This window comes from Phoca vitulina, unplaced genomic scaffold (assembly GCF_004348235.1).
Source record: "Phoca vitulina isolate PV1807 unplaced genomic scaffold, GSC_HSeal_1.0 scaffold38, whole genome shotgun sequence".
Taxonomy (NCBI): Eukaryota; Metazoa; Chordata; class Mammalia; order Carnivora; family Phocidae; genus Phoca; species Phoca vitulina.
In genome coordinates, this window is record NW_022589741.1 from 17,951,667 (window position 1) to 17,974,140 (window position 22,474).

The following is a 22,474-nucleotide window of genomic DNA, read 5'->3' on the forward strand; positions in this document are numbered from 1 at the left end:
TCATAGAGCTGAGAATAGAATCCAAACCAAACCTTCACCAAGATTCATGCTCTCTGCATCTGGAAGCTGTCAGAACACCCCTATGGCTTCAGCCTCAGGACAAGTGAGGTCCATCTTGGTGCCCCGCTTTGGCACACATGTCTTAGACTGTCCAGATGGCCTTTTCAAGGCCTGATTACCCACTTAGGGCATTCAGGAGGCCCCTGCACTAAAGTGATATTTCACACAGGGAGCTGGGGGTGGTAGACAGCTGGAAAAGGTAGAGTTGGTCTAATTGAAGCACCCCAGTAATGTGGGTGGAGGAAGAGAATGGAAGTAGGAACAATTAAAACCATATTGGTTGAATCAATTAGTAGAAGACTACAGTGTAACCTAATGCTCAGTAAGGAAGAAACCCACTCGTTCTAAATGTTAGCATATGCCTCACCATTACGCAGTGTCTGCCCCTTGCAAGCAGCAAACTTGTGGCCCAGTCTGAGCTTCCATTCAGATCTAGTCATGATTCAGAACCTTTCATTTTGTGTAAGACATTCTGCACAAGGGTGGCCCTTTCTTGGACTTTTTGATGCCTTGGTCTCTGCAGCTCAACCACTTCTTTATGAGCTAGACATGGTCAGTGCTGACAAAAAACAGGGGCTTAGGAGCTGTAGTTCCTGGGAGGAAGACCAACTCAACTGCTTACTGTAGGATATTGAACAGGCGACTTCATCTCTCCTCCCTCCTGCTCAAAAAAATGAGATGCTAATAATAACCATCATGTGTTTATTTTCTATTATTATTTTCTAGGTATTTTGTTAATATTTGACATGCACTGCCTCAATCTAATCCTCACAAATATCCTATTATTATCCCTGTTCTACAAATAAGAATCAGATGCTCACAGAAGTTAATCGCTAGCCTAAGGTCCACAGCTAGGAAGTGCAGAGTCAGAACTAGAAAACAAGTACACCTAACTCAAATGCCCATGCTTTTGGCTTCCACCCATGAAAGAGTAAGTGGCACAAGACTTGCTCTCCCGTTATAAGCAACTAGAAGCTAAACAAAATACACAAAACAGCTCTTCTCAGAGATTGGACTATAGGCAGCACAGGGCTGCAATCCAGGAGAGGAGGGAAATGGCAAAGTGATTGCTATGAGGCCCATCTTTCTCTTTGGATGCAAGGTGTAGGCTGCCCTACACAGTGGGAACCCAAGCATAGCCCCAGGGTTTTACTGAGCTGAAGAGTGGGAGATAAGAGTTCAGAGGTGCCTGAGTGACTCAGTTGGTTAAAGGCCAGACCCTTGATTTCAGCTCAGGTCTTGATCTCAGGGTCATGAGTTCAAGCCCTGCATTGGGCTCCACACTGGGCATGGAGCCTACTTAAAAAAAAAAGAGAGAGAGAGTTCAGGTACAATAAAGAAGATGGGACTTGAGGGGAAGAGTATGGGAAAGGAAAGAACTATGCAAAGAAAGAGATCCAGAAATCTACATAATAGTCCCTTCAGGTTTTTGGCTAAACACTAATCTATGTAAGTTTATGAAGAAATTCTACAATGCAGGACAAAAATTGACTCACTTCCAAGGGAGCTATAAGCTGAGTGACTTCCTGAGCTCACACATGCCTAGAAGTTCCCTAGTAACTATCAACCAGAATGGAGAGACCTTGTTGAACATGCAAAGCATTGAGAAAAGACACCAGAAAAGTCACACCTTGGTAATGTGGCTACTTTAGTCCCAAAACAAAGCCTCAAAGGTATCAAGTTGATCTATAAAGAATTTTACAGCCTGCCGAACTAACCTCAACATATTTATTTATTTATTATTTTTTTAACCTCAACATTTTTTTAATCTATTCTTTTTTTTAAGATTTTATTTATTTATTTGAGATAAAGAGTGAGAGAGAGAGAGCACAAGCCAGGGGACAGAGGGAGAGGGAGAAGCAAGCTCCCCACTGAGCAGGGAGCCTGACGCGGGGCTCGATCCCAGGACCCTGGGATTATGACCTGAACGGAAGGCAGATGCTTAAATGACTGAGCCACCCAGGTGCCCCTAACCTCAACATTTTTAAAGAAAGACAACAAGTTCAAATATTCAACACATAACATTCATAAGGTCCAACATCTAATAAAAAATTACTAAACTTGTCAAGAAGCAGCACACAAGGAGGAAAATATAAGTCAATAGAAACAGACCCAGAAATGACAGAGGTAACAGAATTAGCACATGGACTTTAATACAGCTTTTAGAGGATTTAAATCAGGGATTTAAAGCAGGAGAAGCAAATTTCTTCTGTACAGGGCCAGACAGCAAATATGTTAAGCTTTGTGGACCACATATGGTCTCTATTGAATATTTTATTTTTTCATTTTGTAAAGACTTATTTATTTATTATTTATTTGCGAGAGAGAGAGCACGAGCAGGGGAGGAGCAGAGGGAGACAGAGAAACAGACATCCCCGCTGAGCAGGGAGCCCAACATTAGGCTCCACTCCAGGACCCTGAGATCATGACCTGAGCCAAAGGCAGACGCTTAACTGACTGAGCCACCCAGGCACCTCTATTTTTATTTTTAAAATATCCCTTTACAATGTAAAACCCATTCTCAGCTCATAGATCATCAGTTAGATTTGGCCCACAGGCCATAGTTTACTAACCCTTAATTTAAAAGAAAACATAAACAAAATGTGGAAAGAAATGAAAGATATAAAACATACAGAGAAAAAAATATGGAACTTCTAGAAATGAAAACTACAATATCCAAATAGAAAATCTACTGGATTATAGCATATTAAAAGAAATATCAATAAACTTGAAAACACAGCAATAAAAACTATCTAAACTAAAGTATAACAAAGAAAAAGGGACTGGGAGTTAAATGGACAGTCTTGGTGACCTACAAATCAACCTCAAGCATCTAATATACGTGTAATTAGAATCCCAGAAAGAGAGGACAGAAAAAGTAAAGAAGTCATGGCTAGATTTTTCCAAATTTGATTTTTTAAAAAACATCAATTCACATCACAACAAAATGGTAAAAAAAAAAAAAATTATAAAGAGAAAAGTTTAGAAGCATACACAGAAAAAAATGCTCATTATATTACCTGAAAGGGAAAAAAACCTATTCCATAGACTTCTTACCAGAAATAGCGCAAGTCAGAAGACAATGGCACTATACCTTCAAAGTGCTGGGAAAAAAAAGATTTTCTTTACCTCTTCACTAATCTGCCCCTCAATGAATATAGTAATAGCCCCTATCATGCACGGTTTTTGTAAGGACTTAATGAAATAGTACCTCTTATAAAAAATAAAAAAAAACTCTAAATAAAAATTTACATGCAATCACTATAATTTTAATAATATAACATAATGTTGTTAGTGTTATTATTACTATTACAATTATTACTAGGTAAGCATGAAGCAATCACATTTTTATATCTACACTGAAAAGGCCTAAACTTCTAGTATGGTAATCTGCCCCAAAGGTTCTGTCCATTTCATCTCCCACCTTCCCCATAACACATCCGCCTACTGGATGATCCCTGTTCTCTAATCCACTGTTTTCTCACTGCCAAATCTGGGTGCCTATTTCCAGCTACCCATTTTTCAAGGCACATGTCAGCGTTCCATTATCATCTTCCCGAAGTCAGTTCATCTTGTCTGTTCCCCTAATGTATTACTTCTGCCACTGTTTCTCGGATTTACTGTTCATGTGACCCACCCAGAGTGGAATCTGAGCTCTGCAGTTTTAACAAACTCCCAGGTGCTTCCGGGGACACTGGTCTGAGAGGAATCCACTTTTGGGTAGCCACGTCTTATATTCTGATCATCTCAGTAACTAGAAAAATAACTATGTAACGAAGAAAAGTGAGTGACTTTCACCTTTATCAGTACGTAGCACCTAAAAACAGAGGTGTGCAGCTAGCTGATACTAGCTAGCTAGCTACAGAGATGGAGAGAAATGTAAATAGGTATCACCTTCGTCAATCTGCTTCCTGGCAGAGCCCTGACTTCTCCCTGACACGTGGATATGTATCAACTTAAGTGTTCCGGGAAAGGAAAACCCAGAGTGTCCTCGAAGCCCTTGTGCCAACGTGCAGCCCGCCACTCTGGGAGAGCACCATGAGCTAATCTCATGAAAAATTCATTAAGAATGATACGGCTGATAAAAGCGTCACTTATTTTGCCGAATTTGTAAATGCAGATTCACCGAAACTTTTTCTTTACACAAACGCTCTAAGTACCTACTGGGTCGGGAGTGATAAAAGCAGCCCATGTGTGATAATCCTGTGTTCCCAACATAAGGATCATTCTCAGGAAACACAAAAAAACATTCCTTCCAGGCTCTCATAACCTTAATGCAGTCCCCATATTTGAAAAGTCTCCGAGCCTTTTTTTTTTTTCCCTTCCCCTCCCCCACCCCCATGCTCCAAAGGCTCCTGGGTAGCACTGCCCAGCCCACCCTGTATCCTGTCATGTGACTGACAGCAGAGCTATCAGCACCTCCGTATTGTTTTGTGCTGCAGGACTCAACATGTGTTTCCCCTTTGCAAAAATGACATCATGTCTCAGGAAGTCTCTTTTCTCCAGCGGAACCAGCGGATATTCTCCGTCAAGCGGTTTGCAAATAAGAAAAGAAGATAAATTCATCCTGGTGCCGTTGTTTAAAGTGCACATGCTTGCTGCAGAGTCTTCATGTCACAGACCAGCCCCAGTAAATTCATCTGGGCACTATGTCCCCCATGTCTTGCTCCCCAGTAAAACAAACAAGACCCGGATGAGGAGTAGGGTTTGTACTTGTGTGCTCTGCAATTCTTTATATAAAGTGCAATTGTTTTCTATACTGGCCGTTACCCAGAAGTGAGCCAGATGATAGTCTGACTTCCACTCTGACGAATGCTTCCCCCTGTTGCCAAAAGAACTGGGAATTGCAAGATTCTGAAAATTCCATTTCTTTCAGAATGCCTTCTCCCATCTCTCAGAGGAAGGCTCACAAAATCCCTTGCCCTGCCTTGTGTGAAAATAAAATTATCTGTGACTTTCTTTACTTTCCACCCAAAATATAGTTGCCTTTGTATCTCAATGTAAAAATGCATTTCCGTATTTGTATATTATGTAAAATCTTCCTTTCTAATCCCTTTTTAAAGGATTAGGTTTATGTGCAACTCTTACTGAGCCCTGTATATGCCAATCCTTGTTTGTCAGAGGTTGTGAGTGACCAGATGCCAGAGACAGAGATAATGTGGCTCTCTTTTTGTCAACACCCAGCAGAGCACCACAGACAATTTAGAGCTTATTTGATTATGATGATAATCCTAATGATCCCTTAAATTTTTATAACACTTACAAGTTTAAAAAATAGTTCCCTGCCTATGATACCATCATTCTTCATTTATTTAACAAATAGTTATCAAGTATCTGCCTATGACAGGCACCATGCAAGGCATTCAGAGGGGTAGATAAGAGAAGGGCAGCTTCTGCCCTCACTTAATTTACATTCACTCAGTGTTTATTTAGTTCCCCGAAGGTTCTGGACACTCTGTACTGGTGATATATTTAGAGGTTATAATTGTTTTCATTTTATAAGTCAGAAATGGGGGCTCCAAAAGCCGATGACTTTCCCCAGCCAAAGTGGTTAGCTGTGGGTGCAAGAGATGTAGCAAACACCACGTACTGGGTGAGAGACTGACCAGAGCCCCAAGAGCCAAAGATAGCCCGTATCAATGATAATCAGCTTCTAAGCCAAGATAATAAATTATGCTGCCTTGCATATTGGAAAGAACATCAGACTAGTGATCAGGATTTGGATTTGGGTTCCACTTTATTATTTCCTAATGCATTAAAGAAGGTCAGTAGTTTTCAAACAGTATTATTCAGAGTCCTAGGGTTCCAAGGAAATGACCTAGGAGTCATAGGAGGATGAATGGGTTCCAAGCTTCTGTTCCAGACTTAATCAAAACACCAAAGCTTTGAGCTGGTTTATATACACTGAGGTTCTGCATATAATTTTGCTTTTAAAAAAGAAATTGAAAAAAAAACTTTAAAAATTGGAAACCAATTAACTGGACTACCTTGAAGATTTTTTAAAAATTCTGATCACCTATTACTCAGTAATCTTTTCATCAGTATGAGTTAAGAATCTGTTTCTTTTCTATTTGAGATGGTTAACATGGGGCTCAAATCCCAACAACCTGATCAGTATAGTAGATTCTAGAATCTTACTACTCAAAATGTGGTTCTCGTATCAGCAGCATTGGCACCACCTGGAACCTTGTTAAAAATACAGAATCTCAGACCCCTGCCCCTGAACTCCTGAATCTGAATTTGAATTTTATCAAGATCTCCGAGTGACTTGCTGAACATTAAAGTTTGAGAAGCACTGATCTAGAAGATACTGGAATCTTTCTTGGTTGACTTGCATCATTGATCCCCATCATGTTCTCCTCTCTCGGGTTTCTAGCAGAAAGGTTAGGATGGCTGGTCACTCCTCCCTTGTCCCACCTTTCCACAGGCTCCCTTAGCCCCAGGGTAAAAGTAGCGTCAGCATTTGCCACTTTGCCCATATCCTAACTTATAACTTAACAGTCACCATCTGTTAACTTACTCTTATAAATGGTCCCCTAATACCCATGACCATTTAGAATGTCAGGGATATTGAAAGCAGTTCTTCTCCAGTAGAGAGCTGGGGCTCCTTTAATGAGATCATCTTTCCAATCCCGTCCAAGCCTGAGACCCGCTAATTCTATGATACAGACTTTCATAACAAAACTCTCAGATCCTTTACAAATGGCCCCAGGCTCGTCCATGTGTTATTAAAGTTGGACTGAGTAATAAACGCTATAAACGTCCTAGGAGACAGCACTCATGCCCAGTGAGCATGACATCCCATAATAGACCTATTTGGCTTGTTACCCTGGCGCCTCTCTCCACCCTGAGCTCTGGAAACCAGAGAAAGGCAAACATCAGAATGTCAATCCAAAGGCATAGACATAAGTATAAGATGCTTTGCTTGGAGAATTTTCATAAGATCATATTTCTGGCCAGATTCCTATTACTTCTGAGTTGTAGTCGGGAGGCGATTTTTTCATTAGCATTTCTCTTCCCAGAAGGAAAACATTATCCCCCAAATAAAATTCAAGTGAACTAAATCGCTTCCAACCTCAGCATCATTTCAGGCTTGGTGTCATTTGTGGATTCAAGATTGAGTCCTATTTAATCTGCTCAAGTTCTATTCCTAATAGGAAAAATGCCAAGAAACAAAGAAAAGATGCATCTCATTTTCAGAGGCAATCACCTTCTATGTTTTAGACTGATCATAAAGCAGTTCAATTTATCAACTTCTTACAGAGTCAGCTCTTTCTGGCGAAGTCAAATCTGAGTGCATTCATTCTTTCAACAAACATTTATTGAGTGTCTACCATGCATGTGCCAGGCACTGGGGCTCCCCACCAGGGAAAAAAGCCAGGTGTTATTTCTTTTTAAATCAAAAAAACTCATAGCTCAGCTATGAAGACAGAACTGTAAATAGCTACTAAGTCCTCTAATCAATACCTTATTGGTGATTTGAACAAAATAATACGGGAATATAGACTAGTAAGCCCTGAAGATCCAAATATGGGTAAGCCCCTATCCTTGCTTTCAAGGAGATTTTAATCTAGTGAGAAAACAAGAAAAACACACCTTAGCACTGTAGGTAGTTCCTGCTAAGTGCCAAATATGTAATTATTCAAAACACGTCAGGGCTAAATGCTGACATTGAATCAGTTATGGATCTACACAGTTGCCGAGAGCTGTCATGGCGGGCTTTGGGGATCAGGGACAGACAGCGGAATGGATTTGAACTGACTGTAAAAAATGGAAAGAATTTCTGTTTCAACTTTAAATCAAATTTTAATTTAAATTAAATTTCTAAAAAAAAATTCCATTTATTTCTAAACAATAAGAATGGGGATGTCAGAGCAAGGGAAACTAGTATGACCAAAGGCATGCAGGTAAACAAGCACCTCATCTCCCCACCTGCCAACAACAATGAAGTTTTCAGTCTGCTTGGAACAGAGGTTTTATGCACAGAGTATGTTCAGTGACCAATCTGGAAAGATAGACCGGGGCCATAGTATGGAGCCTTGAACTGCATATAAAGGAATATGGCGCTTTTTTTCCCATAAACAATGAAGAGCTCACATGCATTTTTGATCAGGTGAATGAGAGGAAATCAGTAGGAAAATTAAACTTGTGATAGTTTATAGGATAAATTGGAGTAGAAAGCTACTGGCGGAAGAGGGGAAAATTTGGAACTAATTGTTATAAACAGAATCCCATGCTTTCATTTAACAATCACTGATAAACAGTCCTTGTATGGAGGTAGGGGGTGTCCATGAAAGGGACTCCAGGGTAAACAGCATCATTCTTTCTGGAAGAGTGTGCTTTGTGCAAAATGTAATGAGGAACTTGGGTTTGAACTTAAAACACCAGCTTTAGGTCATTTTCTTCATTTAAGTTGGCCAAACCCAACTTAAGCAAGCATTAGGGAGGTGCCATCTAGACTGTGAGAACACAGAACATTAGAGTAGCTGGGAGCTTTAGAGGCTATTTTGTCCAAATACCTCATTTTGTAGGCTGGGGGCAGAGCTCCTCCCAGACAACAAGAGCCAGGCCTGGAGTTAAAACTGGGGTCCTAATTCCAGATCCAGTGCTCTTCCCACCACACCCAGCTCTTTCTTAAATAATGGCAATATGCCTCCCCTCAAAGAGCTTACATGTGTTAAAAACAAAACAAAACAAAAAACAAAAAAAAACACATTGTTTTTCATGCAAGGAAGGTAGAAAAGCGCATGCTCATCCTACTGTGAGAAAAATGGGGTCATCGTTCTTAAAGACTGATAGAAAAATAAGCCGCCTGTACATTTGGAGAATAAAATTTACTGGCAGGCTTAAAGGCCAGATAATGAAAAGCTACATTTCTCCTTGAGTTTCAGCTTCTGAAGGCAAAGGTGGCCCAGGAGATAAAAAGAGAGTTCTTTCCTGGAAAAAGAAAACGTTTATTTTATTTGCCTAATGCTGTTTCCTTTCTAAATGTTGCAATCCAGAAAAGCTAGACCAGAGGATTTGCAATTTGAGGTCACAATAGTAAGGGTCCAATTACTTTAAATAGGTACAAGAATCAAGGCAGTAGTCCAGAGCCCTCAAAGGAACATATTCATGGGCTCTTGAGCAATTAGTTATTTTCTTTTTTAAATCCTTTACGAGAAACTAAATATGTAGATATTTGAAGTACAGAAGGTAACATAACAGAATAATCATTGCTCATTAAAGCATCTCAAATACAAGTCTTAGCCCCCTTTGTGGCCCAGCTATTGTAATATGCATGGACATCAGAAAAGTGAGGTGAAGGGATCTGACTTAAAAAAAATTTTCTGTTTTTCCAAAGTTCATTAAGATATATATTATTTTATTTAGACTAGGTTTCCTACCTACAGATCTTTGTGTCTGTTTCCTCTTTAAAACATTTTCTAAGGCCATCGATTATGACGTCCCCTAATACACTTCAGATGATTAAAATACATTTGTTTTATAAAAAATTAAATGTGACTCAAAACTAAAAAATGTCATAGTTTACTGGGATGTTATGGGATGTCAAGTCTAAGCCTCCAGTGGCTGCTTAAATCCCAACTATGATACCTTATCAAGTGGCTCTTCCAGCCTCTACTCAAATACCACAAGTGAGAGGAAACCCACTGCTTTCTAAAGTCAGTTCCTGATTTTATGCATTACCACCTAATAAAAGCCAAAATCTGCTAGTATGGTTTGAGAGAACATTATGAGACTAAAGCTGTTCTCTCTTCCACGGGGCAGTCGAAGTCAATAGACATTTGTTGAGTGTATGCCAGGCATTGTGCTGGGTACTAGATACTGAATGAATGAATGAATAAATGAATGCATGAATGAATGAGGCATGGTCCTTGCTTTAGAGATACTTACGTTGTAATGGGGAGACAGATGTATACTAGTATACTCAGTGTTCAGATGTATAGAAAGGGGCGCTTATTCCAGATTTGGGAAGTTAAAGGAAATCTTACATTTGTAAGGACAAATAAGAGTTAGCGAAGGAAGTCATTTTCTAAAGAGAAAAATTTCAGGAAAAGTACAGAAATGGCAAATAGTATGGTATATTCAAGGAACTACAAGCGAAATGATATAAGGAAGGAAAGGTATACAATGGGGTTAGAGACAAAGGCAAGAATCGGATAGAGAGACCTGTATGTCATACCTAGAACCTCCAAATGGTTTAAAACAGAGAATAATAAAACTGGATTTACCTTCTTGTTAGATCATTCTGGTGGTGGTGTGGAAAAACAAAGATAGAAGAGGCAAAACCATTTCAGAAGTTATTTCAGTTATCCAGGTGAAAAATTGAAAAATGATGGAAACCTGAATTCGCTCTGTACTAATGTGAATTCATTTCAGAAATATTTATGAAATAAAATTGATACACCTGGAAAACTAATTTAATGAAGATGGTAAAAGAGAGGTGGCAGTTCAAAGATGACTTTTTGGCTTCTAATTGGAGTAACTGAATGGCTATTGGTACTGCCAGTTGTTGGTACAACATGTTGGAGGTGTTAGAATGAGCTGAAGCTGGATTTGTTGATGTCGCTTTAAAACACCCAGTTAAGATGGGGGCGCCTGGGTGGCTCAGTCGGTTAAGCTTCTGCCTTTGCGTCAGGTCATGATCCCAGGGTCCTGGGATGGAGCCCTGCCTCGGGCTCCTTGCTCAGCAGGAAGCCTGCTTCTCCCTCTGTCTGCCACTCCCCCTGCTTGTGCTCTCTCTTTCTCAAATAAATAAATAAATAAAATCTTAAAAAACAAAACAAAACAAAAAAAACCCACCAGTTAAGATGAATGGTTAGTAAATGGATACAAGTCAACTCAGAGGAAAAACTGAATTGGAGCAAAAAGCCCAGCATCTAAATGAATAATATGAGCTTAAGATGGTGTATGATCATCCAGTCACAGAACACAACCAGGTACAGAAAGGAGAAGCATACACACAGAACCCTGGGGAACAATAACATTGAAGATAGTTTCCAATGGCTAGAGATGGCCATTGTGTTCCTCCTGGGTCTTCTCTTTTCTACAATAAACATTCACAGATCTCTCCATTGTGTGTTCTATTCAGTTGCTTCCAAATATTTCACTTTGTCAATTTCCCTCCTAAAATGGGACACTCTCAATTGATACGAATCCATGAACTGGAAACTGACCAAGGCTAAAGATACCATCTCCATTCTGGATGGCATAAAGACCATAGACAGTAAAACAATTCAGCAATATGTGTCTTCCTACTTCCATAACATAATTTGTCACTAGAAACAGTTGCCCATCTAGGAACTGTATATGCTAGTCTCCCTACCTGATGAAATGTGAGGGGAAATGATCTATGATACCTTCAGACTGAGATTTTTATGAATCAGAGATGCCCTCTCTCCTCTCTCTTTCCTCTTTATCAAACCAGATGCAAATGACAGTGAGGCCAAAGCTTAGAGAATTGATGAGTCCTCCAGATGGAAGAACCCCAGGATAGGGGTCTCCATGTAGACAGAAATAACACACAAGACACAGAATATCTGGCTTGGACAGTTAATAGAGCAAGCTCTGAATTTCAATTATATTATACCACTGAGATTTAGGGATCTATTTTTTACAGCAGCTATTACCCTAATACCATACACCTACTTAAACAGCATAAGAGGGGTGCCTGGCTGGCTCAGTTGGTGGAGCATAGGACTCCTGATCTCAGGGTCATGAGTTCAAGTCCCATGTTGGGTGTGGAGCCTACTTAAAAAAAAAAAAAAAAAAAAAAAGAGGGGCATCTGGGTGGCTCATTAGGTTGAGCATCCAACTCTTGATTTCAGCTCAGGTCATGATCTTGGGGTCATGGGATGGAGCCCTGTATTTGGCTCCGCACTCAACAGGGAGTCTGCTTGGGATGATCTCTCTCCCTCTCCCTCTGCCCCTCACCCCACTTGCTCTCTCTCTCTCTCTCTCATAATAAATAAATCTTTTTTTGAAAAAAGAAAGAAACAGCATAAGAAACCATTAATTTTGAAAGGAGGGACATCGTATCAATGTGTTATCACCTAAAACTCCTCATCTTTATAAACTAAGATTTGTCTCCATTCTGTAATTATTCATTAATTTCTTTGATCCAATTGCAGAATCTTACATTTATCCCTATTAAATTTCATCTTATTAGATTTAGCAGATCTCTGAATATTTTAGTTACCTGTTTGGAATCTGATTTTTTTCATCCATTGTATTAACTATCCCTTTCAACTCTCTAGCATCTACAAATTTGACCAAAGTTTCTATCTTCAAATCATTAATAAAAAATAATTGAGAAGTTGGACCTGGACTAACATTTGCAGAAATATCCTCATAATGACATTCCTTGTGAGCTCTCTATGGACCCTTCCCAACTCTGGCAACACTTCCTCTAATTGGAGCATGCTTATATCATCCTACTCAACTGCTGCTTTGAGTTTTGCAGGACCTGAAGATGAGAAGAGTCAAAAGAATAAAAGGGAGGGGCGCTTGGGTGGCTCAGTCAGTTAAGCATCTGACTCTTGATTTCGGCTGAGGTCGTGATCTCAGGGTCGTGAGGTGAAGCCCCGTATTGGGCTTCATGCTCAGCATCAAGTCTGCTTGAGATTCTCTCTCTCCCCTCCCTCTGCACCCCTCCACAAATAAATAAATAAATCTTAAAAAAAAAAAAAAACTAAAATGGAATACAATCAAAGGCAGTCTATGTTCCTCCTTTCCAGCCCCTCTAGCCCAAGCTTTTCACCAGTTCCAAATCATCCCTTTCGACACAGTGGCATCCTAACTGGCCTCTCTGCCGATCTTTCCCCACTCCCATTTATCCTAGACTTGTCTCTCCCAGGTCTTTTCCTTTAAAACCAAATGGCTATCACTCTCCTGCTAAAGATGTCCAATGACTTCCCATTAAATCCAAACCCCTTCATTTCATGTACAAATGACACGGACCTCAACTATCCACCCAGCCTTATTTTCCTTCACTCCACTGTAAACTTCTTGTCATTCACGAACCATGCTGGGTCCTTCAAAAATCCCCTGCCTTTTAAATATTGTTCTCTGGCTGCAAGTGACATTTCTGCTCCTTTCCTACCTCCCCCCACGAGGGAAGAATTTAACTGCTTTCTCCTCTTAGCTTTCACATTTACTCTGCTCAACCTCATTGTTTACAGGCCCTTCTTCCTCCTCCAGCCTGTGAGCATGTTGAGGACAGAGCTGTGTCTTTCACCCCTGTGTCCCCAGCTCCTACACTGTGGGTGCTTCACAGCTGGTGCTCGAAAAATATTTGTTGAAATAATGAGTAACGAGAGGGAAATACAAATGGTGAATGAATGAGAAAGGTGGTAAGAGGCAGAAGACACTGCTCTGACATAGAAAACAAAAAGTTCAAATTGCCAATGTTTATATAGCGTTAGGAGAAACATCCGTGCATTATTGTCCACTCTATGACCATGTAACCTTAAGAACCAACAATTTTTTTCTGTCCAGAATCAGGGAGGATCACCCCATAGACACAGAGCTTGATCATTACAAGCCCTACATTGATATACACAATGGACTGGGAAATTCTCTTTATAGTTAAATACATATATTTAAGAAGCATGAAGCTCCCTTAATATTTATATCCTTACCATCAGCTCTAAAATCAGCATACTTACATCTGGTCAGGTCAAGCCATTATTACTATTTATCATTGTTTGTTTTAGTCAAATAAAGAATATCAACAAAAAATATTCAAATACCTAGAAATAAATTGAGTAAGAAGAATAAATCCAGTAATTAATCTGCAAGTACAATGAAGGGTTGATTTCATTACATAATAGTTTCCAAAGGGAACAAGCTGTCTTCCTTATGAATCTTGATTAAAGGTGTGCATAGGAAGGGTAGTCCCCTTAATGCCCGCTGGGGATTTCTTTCCATGATTTGGTTTCCCTTGAGTAGTTGGTATGATTAACTGGGCTGGTTTCTTTCATAATTGTCCTGAAGCCCTTTGCATTTTCAAACTGCTTTGCAATTGTTTTTTCATAGATGTCCCTAAAAATGAACCTGTTAGGTGTCGTGGTAGAACAAGCTCAGCTCAGGGAGGTTGTGGTTGGCAAAGCCAGGATATAACCATACAAAGTCTTCCTACTTCTTTAAGGGTACTCAGGGTGCTCTTTTGAAAATATTTTCATTTCCAAAACTCAAAGCAAGCTTAGCTTTCCCTCTCTGGACTTAGGATAAGGTTGCCAGATAAAACACAGGATGTCCAGTTAAATTTGAATTTCAGATAAATAATGAATAATTTTTAAGGACAAGTATATCTCATCGATACTAAGAATCCTGTGTTTTTATTTGCTAAATCTGGGAACCCTAACTTAGGAAGATAACATTTTTCACCCCGGAGCTATATGAACTTGAGCAAGGGACTTAAGCTTCCCGGTTGAAATGTCCTCATCTCTAAAAACAAAATGTTGTGCTCCGTGACCTGTAAATGACTTCTATGGTACAATATTTTCCCATCATCTAAGATGTACCCAGGAGTATAATAACAGTGTGCTGGAAAGAGTGCTGCATTTGGAATAAAAAGACCTGAGTTTGAATCCCACAGCTATCACTAACTATGTGATCTTGGGCAAATCAAATCCTCCTGATCTCAGATTTCAGGTTTCAGATACTTCATCCACAAAAATGGGGATATTTATTTTAAGGATCAAATGGGTTAACGTGTGTAGAAGTGCTTGGGCCTATGTAAAGTCATAAAAAATGATGACTTATGAGAAAGTTACTCAACTCCTAGCAGAAGTGACTCTCAACCAATGTGGAAGTAAGTTATTACCAGAACTACATAGCCGGAGACTCAGTTCCCCTACATGACTCAATCCTCAGAAGGTGTCCACAAGGAATTGCATTGCTTTGCCATTTTTGCTCTTTGTATTCCAAGAGACATGGGTTCACATGGGGGTCCTAAACCTCAATCTCTTCAAATAATAAATGGGCAAAACAATACCGAGTGTACACATTTATTAGAAGAATTGAGTGAGAAACTACATACAAAGACCTGGCACAGAGTGTCTCACTAGAAACACCCATTCTTTCCTTTCTCTGCTGTTCTCCTGGAGACCTCATTGAGGCCCAGCCCTGGGTACAGTCCACTGGAGGTGAGCGTGTTTAAGGAGTGGGCCTCAGTTTCCATTTCCCTCCCCTCCCTGGCAGCTCTGTTGTCACAGCCCAGAAGGATGAGGAAGACCTCCTCCCATCCCCAGACTCCCCTAGGATGGAGTTCTGAGATCCCCCCAACTCATATTGTGTCCCCTGACCTCCATGGACCCACAGGACAATAACAACCTTCCCTAACCTCGACCAGATTCAAACCAGAAAGCAGCAGGAGAAAAGTCGCCTTGACCCAAAGGGGCATCCAGCCCCTCCCACGCCAGACGTCGGATAATGAAATCCAGACCGCACGAAAATCCCCGTATTTGGTTACTGCGCAAGCCCTCCCTACACCAGGTCTTCCAGCCTCTCTCCCTCTTGCCTCAGACACCGCTCTTCCCCAGCCGCATTTCTCGGGTCAGCAGGCCAGTCCTCGATCGGGACAGAAAGATGTCTGCACTAGGCAGTTTCCAGCCTGCCCAGGGGATGTCGGATTCACAGTTTGCAGAAGCCAACTTGGAAAGGGCATCACTCCGCCTCGGGTACACAGCCATGGTACAACAGTGACCTCCAGTGGCGGCAGGCCTGTGCCTGAGCCAAGAGGACAAAATGCCTGCATTTGTTCTCCGAGGGCAACCCTATCTTTCCAGGAGCCTAGCATACGGGATGACAACTTCTTTTGGGGACCACTTTCCAGAAAACCTACACACAACATCTTAAAAAATAAACCAACAACCTCAGAGCCAGGCACCAACCGCATCTAATCATGTCGCTCTGCCCCTTAAGCATCTCGAATGGCCAGTGACCCTTCCATTCGCCACAGGATAAGGTCTGAACTCTTTAGTACAGCAGATAGGGCTCTTTCGGATCCAGACATGACTGCCTATTATCTCCTACAACTTCCCCAACCTTTAATCCACACCACACTTCTCCCTGGCCCCTGAATGGCCTGGAGCTCTTTCCTTGACTTGAAATGAGCTTCTTCACTTCTCTGCCGGGTAAAATCCTTTTCGTTTTGATGGTTTCATATCAGAAATTGCCATCCTGGAGACATTTTCCATATTATCTCCTAGCCACTGTTAAATTATGTGCTCAAAACTTTCAGCAAGTAAAGCTAATATTGATTTGTTTATCTATTCATGAAACAGTAAGAGAACGTCTCTTACAATGCCAGTCGTTGTGTTTGGGTGTTTGGGATAAACAGATGAGAGAGGCAAGGTTTCAGACCTCAGACTACTTACAAACTAGTGGGAGATATGTAGAGAAGGAATTGCCAGAGGGTGTAGTAAGGCGCTGCGTGCAAGTTACACACCTGACGTCAAAACAGAGGTCATTACTCCAGCCTGTAAAAAGGCACTCAGTGACCCCTGCCCCTGGAGGGAAAGGCTCTGACCGGCTCTTGGACTTAGCCAGGCAGATGTGGGAATTTTAAAAAGGAAAACAATGAACGAAGCATATTTGGAGCATGAAGTGATTTATGCAGAAGCAGGAATGCGTTGAGGCCAGGAAGTGGTCCCCATCGGCTGGAGCGTGGGCTCTGGATTGTGCAGTAGAGGGACGTAGGGGCCAAAACGCAGACTGGCTTCCGAAGACAGGATCAAGGGTTTAAAACATTTGCCATGGCAATGAGTAATCTTTGAAGGTTCCTGAATGAGAGTAATATTTGGGAAGAACAAACAGATGCAAAAGCTAGCCACAGCCTATGGAACAAGCAGAAAGAAATAAAAATCAGGTCTTTGCCAGTTATGGACTCAGAAACACCAGAGGTGTCAGTCAAATCCGGTCTGAGAGATAAAGGTAGTTAGTGAGTAAGTAAAAGGACACGTGGGGCACAGGACATCCAAGGAGAACACTTTAAAACACAAGGACAACTGAGTAAAGTGAGGCTGTGAATAGGAACCAAGGTCAAGGTTTCAAAGAATGGGAAATCCAGGTGGAAAGAGAAGTCCCACTTTTTTCTGGTGAACAGCATCTTGCTGAATGGTGGTTGCTTTGAAAGGGCTGGGGCTTTGAATGGTAAGGTAGAGCGTCTAATGACGCTGCCCTAAAAGGTCCAGTTCTGAGACTCTGGAGGGCCTGTCCCCAAGGGGCCAATGGAGATCAAATCTTAGTTTAAATATGTGTCTGGGAGACAATAAAGTTGTGGCCCTGTCCTTCAGCCTCCAGGTAATAGATACTGACTGTTGCAGGGTTTATGTGTCCCTTCTGCTCCTTTCATCACAAATGGGGGAAGACAGCTGTCCCTTGACTTGCAGGGCAAGGAACTAACGGCGTCTGAGGTGGGAGACAGTGTAAACCGGAGACTATATCTATGCATTTTTGTATTTGTGTATCCCAGACACCTCTCACACACAGATGAAGGACTGCAATCAATGTAGAATAAGGCCCCTCCAGGGAAAGGCAAATAACATGATGAAGATGAACAGGACATTATGGTTCTCCATCCACGTCCCCACAAGGAGCTGCCTCCTTCCACTGCGACACTTGTCACAGCAAAGAGTGCCTGTTTACTTATCTATTTGTCCCGTCAGAAAATCAGCTCTCTGAAGGTAGCCAACCCATCCCCCTCGACTCACACAGGGCCTGGTACAAATGCCACTCAACCAATACTGGTGTGAATTAAAAAATAAATAAGCAAACCTGCGATGGAGAAAATTGGTCATGAAGTTACAAAGATGGTCATAATAATCCCCATCTTACTACGCCGTGGTAAGACTAAGAAACCCTACACATAAAGTGCCCTAGCGCAGGGTGAAGCAAAGTGTAGCCTTCTAGCAGATGCTATCTGCCATGGTGATAATATGGTGCACCCTCTTGCAACGGACCTTGAACTGACATAAACCCCTAAGCCTTAGTGAGTCGTCTTACCCAACAGGCACATCTACTGCAGGCCTCAGGAAGTGGAGAAGGCCTTGGCAAAACCAGAGTGCTCGTGTCCATGATCGTGTGCTTGGGACATACAGATTTGTGCTTGTGCACTAGCCTGACAATAATAGGGGCTTTTTTATTCTGAGTGTGAAATAACGTCAGTGTGGAAGCATGACTCTCTCCTGTGTCAGTCTGTTGTCGCTGGAGGTAGAGAAGGTACGCCATGAAATCCTCACAGCAGAGAATCACTTATCGGAGGGGGGCAGGGGGTGGTTTACTCAAGTGTTCTCACATCCAAGACAAAGCAACAGTACTACAGAGCTAGGTGTCGGGACTAGAGGTGGTAAGAGAAAGAAGTAGGAAAAATCATGACACCACCTCGTGGCTAGGGTTGCCAGTAGTTGAGAGAGCTGTTCAATACCTTAAGCTACCTATCAGCCACCTTCAGTCAGTGACACCAAAACCCATGGCCTGGCACTGCTTTTCACATAGGAAATAACTCTTTGGTTGGATTTTGTGGCTTCAAGTAAAGTAATATCCAATTTCAGAATTTTCCTGGGTCAAATGGCCACATTTAGGACATAGGTTTCAACCAAAAATGGCTGACCAAGATGCAGGGATACCCCCCAGGGACTTAAGCAATCCAGAGTGTATAAGTCCCCAGAAGTCAGTTTGAGGAATCAGGGATGAGTGGAGGGATCATTTTCCCCCAAAAATCTACTGGGGATGATGAAGTGAAGCAATCTCATTCATTTTGTGATGTTAATTCTAAAATGTGAATCTGTAACTCAGACTTCTCTTCTAAGGTTCTCACTCTAAATCCAACCACCTAGTGAACATGTCCACTTGGAGATGGCTCAGGTTTCTTTTTTTTTTTTTTTTAAGATTTTTTTTTTTGAGAGAGAGAGAGAAAGTGGAGGGAGATACACAGGGAGAAGGAGAGAAGAGAACCCCAAGCAGATTCCCCACTGAGTGTGGAGCCTGACGCCAGGCTCAACCTCACAACCCTGAGATCATGACCCACCCACCGAGCCGAAACCAAGAGTCAGACTCTCAGCCAGCTGAGCCACCCAGGGTTCCCCTCTCAGATTTCTAAAACTTAGCTTTTCCCAAAATAAACCATGGCAACAGCATGGATTCCAAGCACCCTTCTTGATTCTTCATTCTTTGCCAATGTCTAATCAGTCACTGTGTCCAATGCATTCACTATTTTCAGTGCCTGCTAAAGGCAGCACTAGGCTGAGAGCCCTCTGCATATGCATTCTTTTTCTATTGTTGCTATAACAAATTACTGCAAAATTAAAGGTTTAATATGACACACACATCTTATCCTACAGTTCTATAGGTTAAAAGTCCAACACAAGTCTCACTGGAGTACAATCAAAGTGTTGGCATTCCTTTCTGGAAGCTCTAGGGGAGAATCCATTTCTTTGCCTTTTCCAGTTTCTAGAAGCCACTCACGTTCCTTGGCTCATGGCCCCTTCCTCCATCTTCAAAGCCATCAACATAACATCTCTCTGACCCATCTCCATTTCACACCTTTTTCTGACCACAATCAGGAAAGGTTCTCCACTTTTAAGGACATTTGTGATTAGACTGAGGTCACTTGGATAATGCAAGATCATCTCCCCCCATCTCAGGATTCTTACTTTTCATCACACCTGCAAAGTTTCTTTTGCCATATTCGCAGGTTCTGGGGATTAGGACTGGAGGGCCAGTATTCTGGCTACCACAACATGCATTATCTCATCATCTTCTCAAGAACTCTGTGAGATGGCCACCATTAGCTCCATTTTACAGATGAGAAAATAGATTTAGCAAAGTTACCTAAATTGCCTAAGGTCACTTTAATACATGGCAGAAAGATCTGTATTGATCTCTCTTTGGCTTACTACACTATACTACATTCCTACTTCTTGAGTATCTGTTGATTCAATGATCCCCCCACTCTTGTTCAGGCCAGCATTATGATTTACAGTTGACCCTTGACCAACATGGGGGTTAGGGGCACCAACCACTTGCACAGTTGAAAATCTGTGTATAACTTTAGGCTCCCCCCAAACTTGACTAATAGCCTACTGTTGACCAAAAGCCTTACTGGTAACATAAAGTCAGTCAACACATATTTTGTATGTTATATGTATTATAAATTGTATTCTTACAACAAAGTAAGTTAGAGCAAAGAAAATGTTATCGAGAAAATCACAAGGTAGAGAAAATCCATTTACAGTACTGTACTGTATTTATTTTTAAAAATCCACATATAAGTGGATCCGTGTAGTTCCAACCTGTGTTGTTTGAGGGTCGACTATACTTTACTGGGTTATTGTAACTGGTCTCTCTCCCTTCAGTTTTATGGTCCTTCGGTCCATTGTCCACTCTGCAACCAGAGTGAACACATATCTGAGAAGGCCACCACCACCAATACTCCATTACTCTTGGGATAAAGCCCGGACTCCTGGACATGGTGTACAAGGACCCCAAGTTGTAGCCTCTGCTTCAAAGCAGCTTCACCATCTCTCCCCTCTCCCCACCTTCACCTTCACGACCTTGGTGCTGAAAGCAACACAGAACTGCTCTCGGTTTCCCAAACTTATCATGTTTTCTCTCAGCTCCAGAAGTTTCCACATGCTACTCCTCCATAAGCTTGTTGGACAGACTGAACAAGATAATTGATGTAAGGTGCTTATTTCTCCACTTTGAACGTAGTAAATGCTTTAAAAAAGGGCCGACTGCAGAGAGAAGCAATGCTTTGTATGAGAGGGAGCAAGATGGGAGAAACCTTGGCAACACAGATCCTAAATCAGCAAAATAGGAAATTGAATCAAAATTTATCAAATCTGCTTTTTTTTTCTTAATTTGTTTTTCATGGATGGCCTCCGATATTGGTTTGTATCGAGATAGAACAAAAGCATATTTCAAAAACAACATAGCAAAGAATTAGTGAATAAGCCATCCTCTCTATCCTGTTGCCTAAGACTGTAAGCATATAAATGGAACAAAAAGTAACAGGAATCCAAAGACTGAACCACAGCCCCCTGTCAGAAACCACAGTCAGTGCAGGGAATGGGCTGGTTAATGTGGAGATATCTTTGGTCCTGAAGCTCCGTGTCATAGGGAGCAAAGGTCTAGGTGTTTTAAGGTATAGGGTGAGTGATCTTTATAAGCAATTTGCATTTCTATATAAAATAGAGTTTTTCATAGTATGATTTAGGGAAAAGATTCAAGCCCATAGCTTATCCCAGACCTCCACTTGGAGTAAACTACACTATTCATTCATTGGACAAAGGTTTACTGCACATCGACATGTATTGGACACTGATACTGCCATAAATAAGCCATTACCTACTTTAAAGGAGCTCAGACATAAGTGACAGAAGTAGTCAAAGAGCAAACCATGACAATGCACTACAGATAGATAGGTCATCTCATACAGAGGGAGCTAAGGGACTTCAAAGGGGAAGAATCTCCTCCTGTTGGGGATGATCAAGACATCTTTACTAAAAGAAGTGGTGCTTTAGCGGAATCCTGCAGAATGCTCGAGAATAAACCAGGCATCGAAGTGTGGAAGAAGGAACATAAGCAATGACACAAGCTGGAGAGGGAGACAAGAGCAAGATCTTGCAGCATCTTGATTATAATGTTAAAGAGTATGAACTTTATCTGAAGTTAATGGGAGCCCATGATGATTTTTTTTTTGAGAGAGAGAAAGTGTGTAAACAGGAGGGGAGGGGCAGAGGGAGAGGAAGGGAGAGAATCTTAAGCAGGCTCCACATTCAGCAAGAACCTGACACAGAGCTCAATCCCCTGACCCTGAGATCATGACCTGAACAGAAATCAAGAATCAAATGCTTAACCAACTAAGCCACCCAGGTGCCCGAGCGCATGATGATTTTTAAGCACAATAGGGACACAGGCAAATTCGAATTTTAGAACTGTTATTTGGGCTACCACCTGGAGGATGGATGGGGGTGGGGAGGCAGAGGTATGTTCAGAAGTATTGTAGTAATCCAGGAAAGGGGTCTGAATGATGTCTGAACATTGATCAGTCATGGAAATGGAGATTCAGGGTTGAGAGTCAATAAGGAATAAAGACTTCTGCCTGATGCCATTCCCCAACAGAATTGTTTAAGGCATTTAAGATGAAGACCAGTTTGGGGAGAGAAAAGATTCAGTTGAGTTTGGATATTTTCAGTTTAGGGTGTCTGTGAAACATCTAGGAAGAGATATGCAATAAATATTGGACATCTGGACTTGGAATTCAGGAAAAAGGTCTACAATAGATGTAAATGTGAGAATTATCACCATGAGGTGCTGGCTGAAGCCATCAGAGAGAGAGTAAAAGAGGAACAAGAAAGGCCTCTGGAAAAATCGGACACGTAGGATTTTAGATAGACGGAGACAA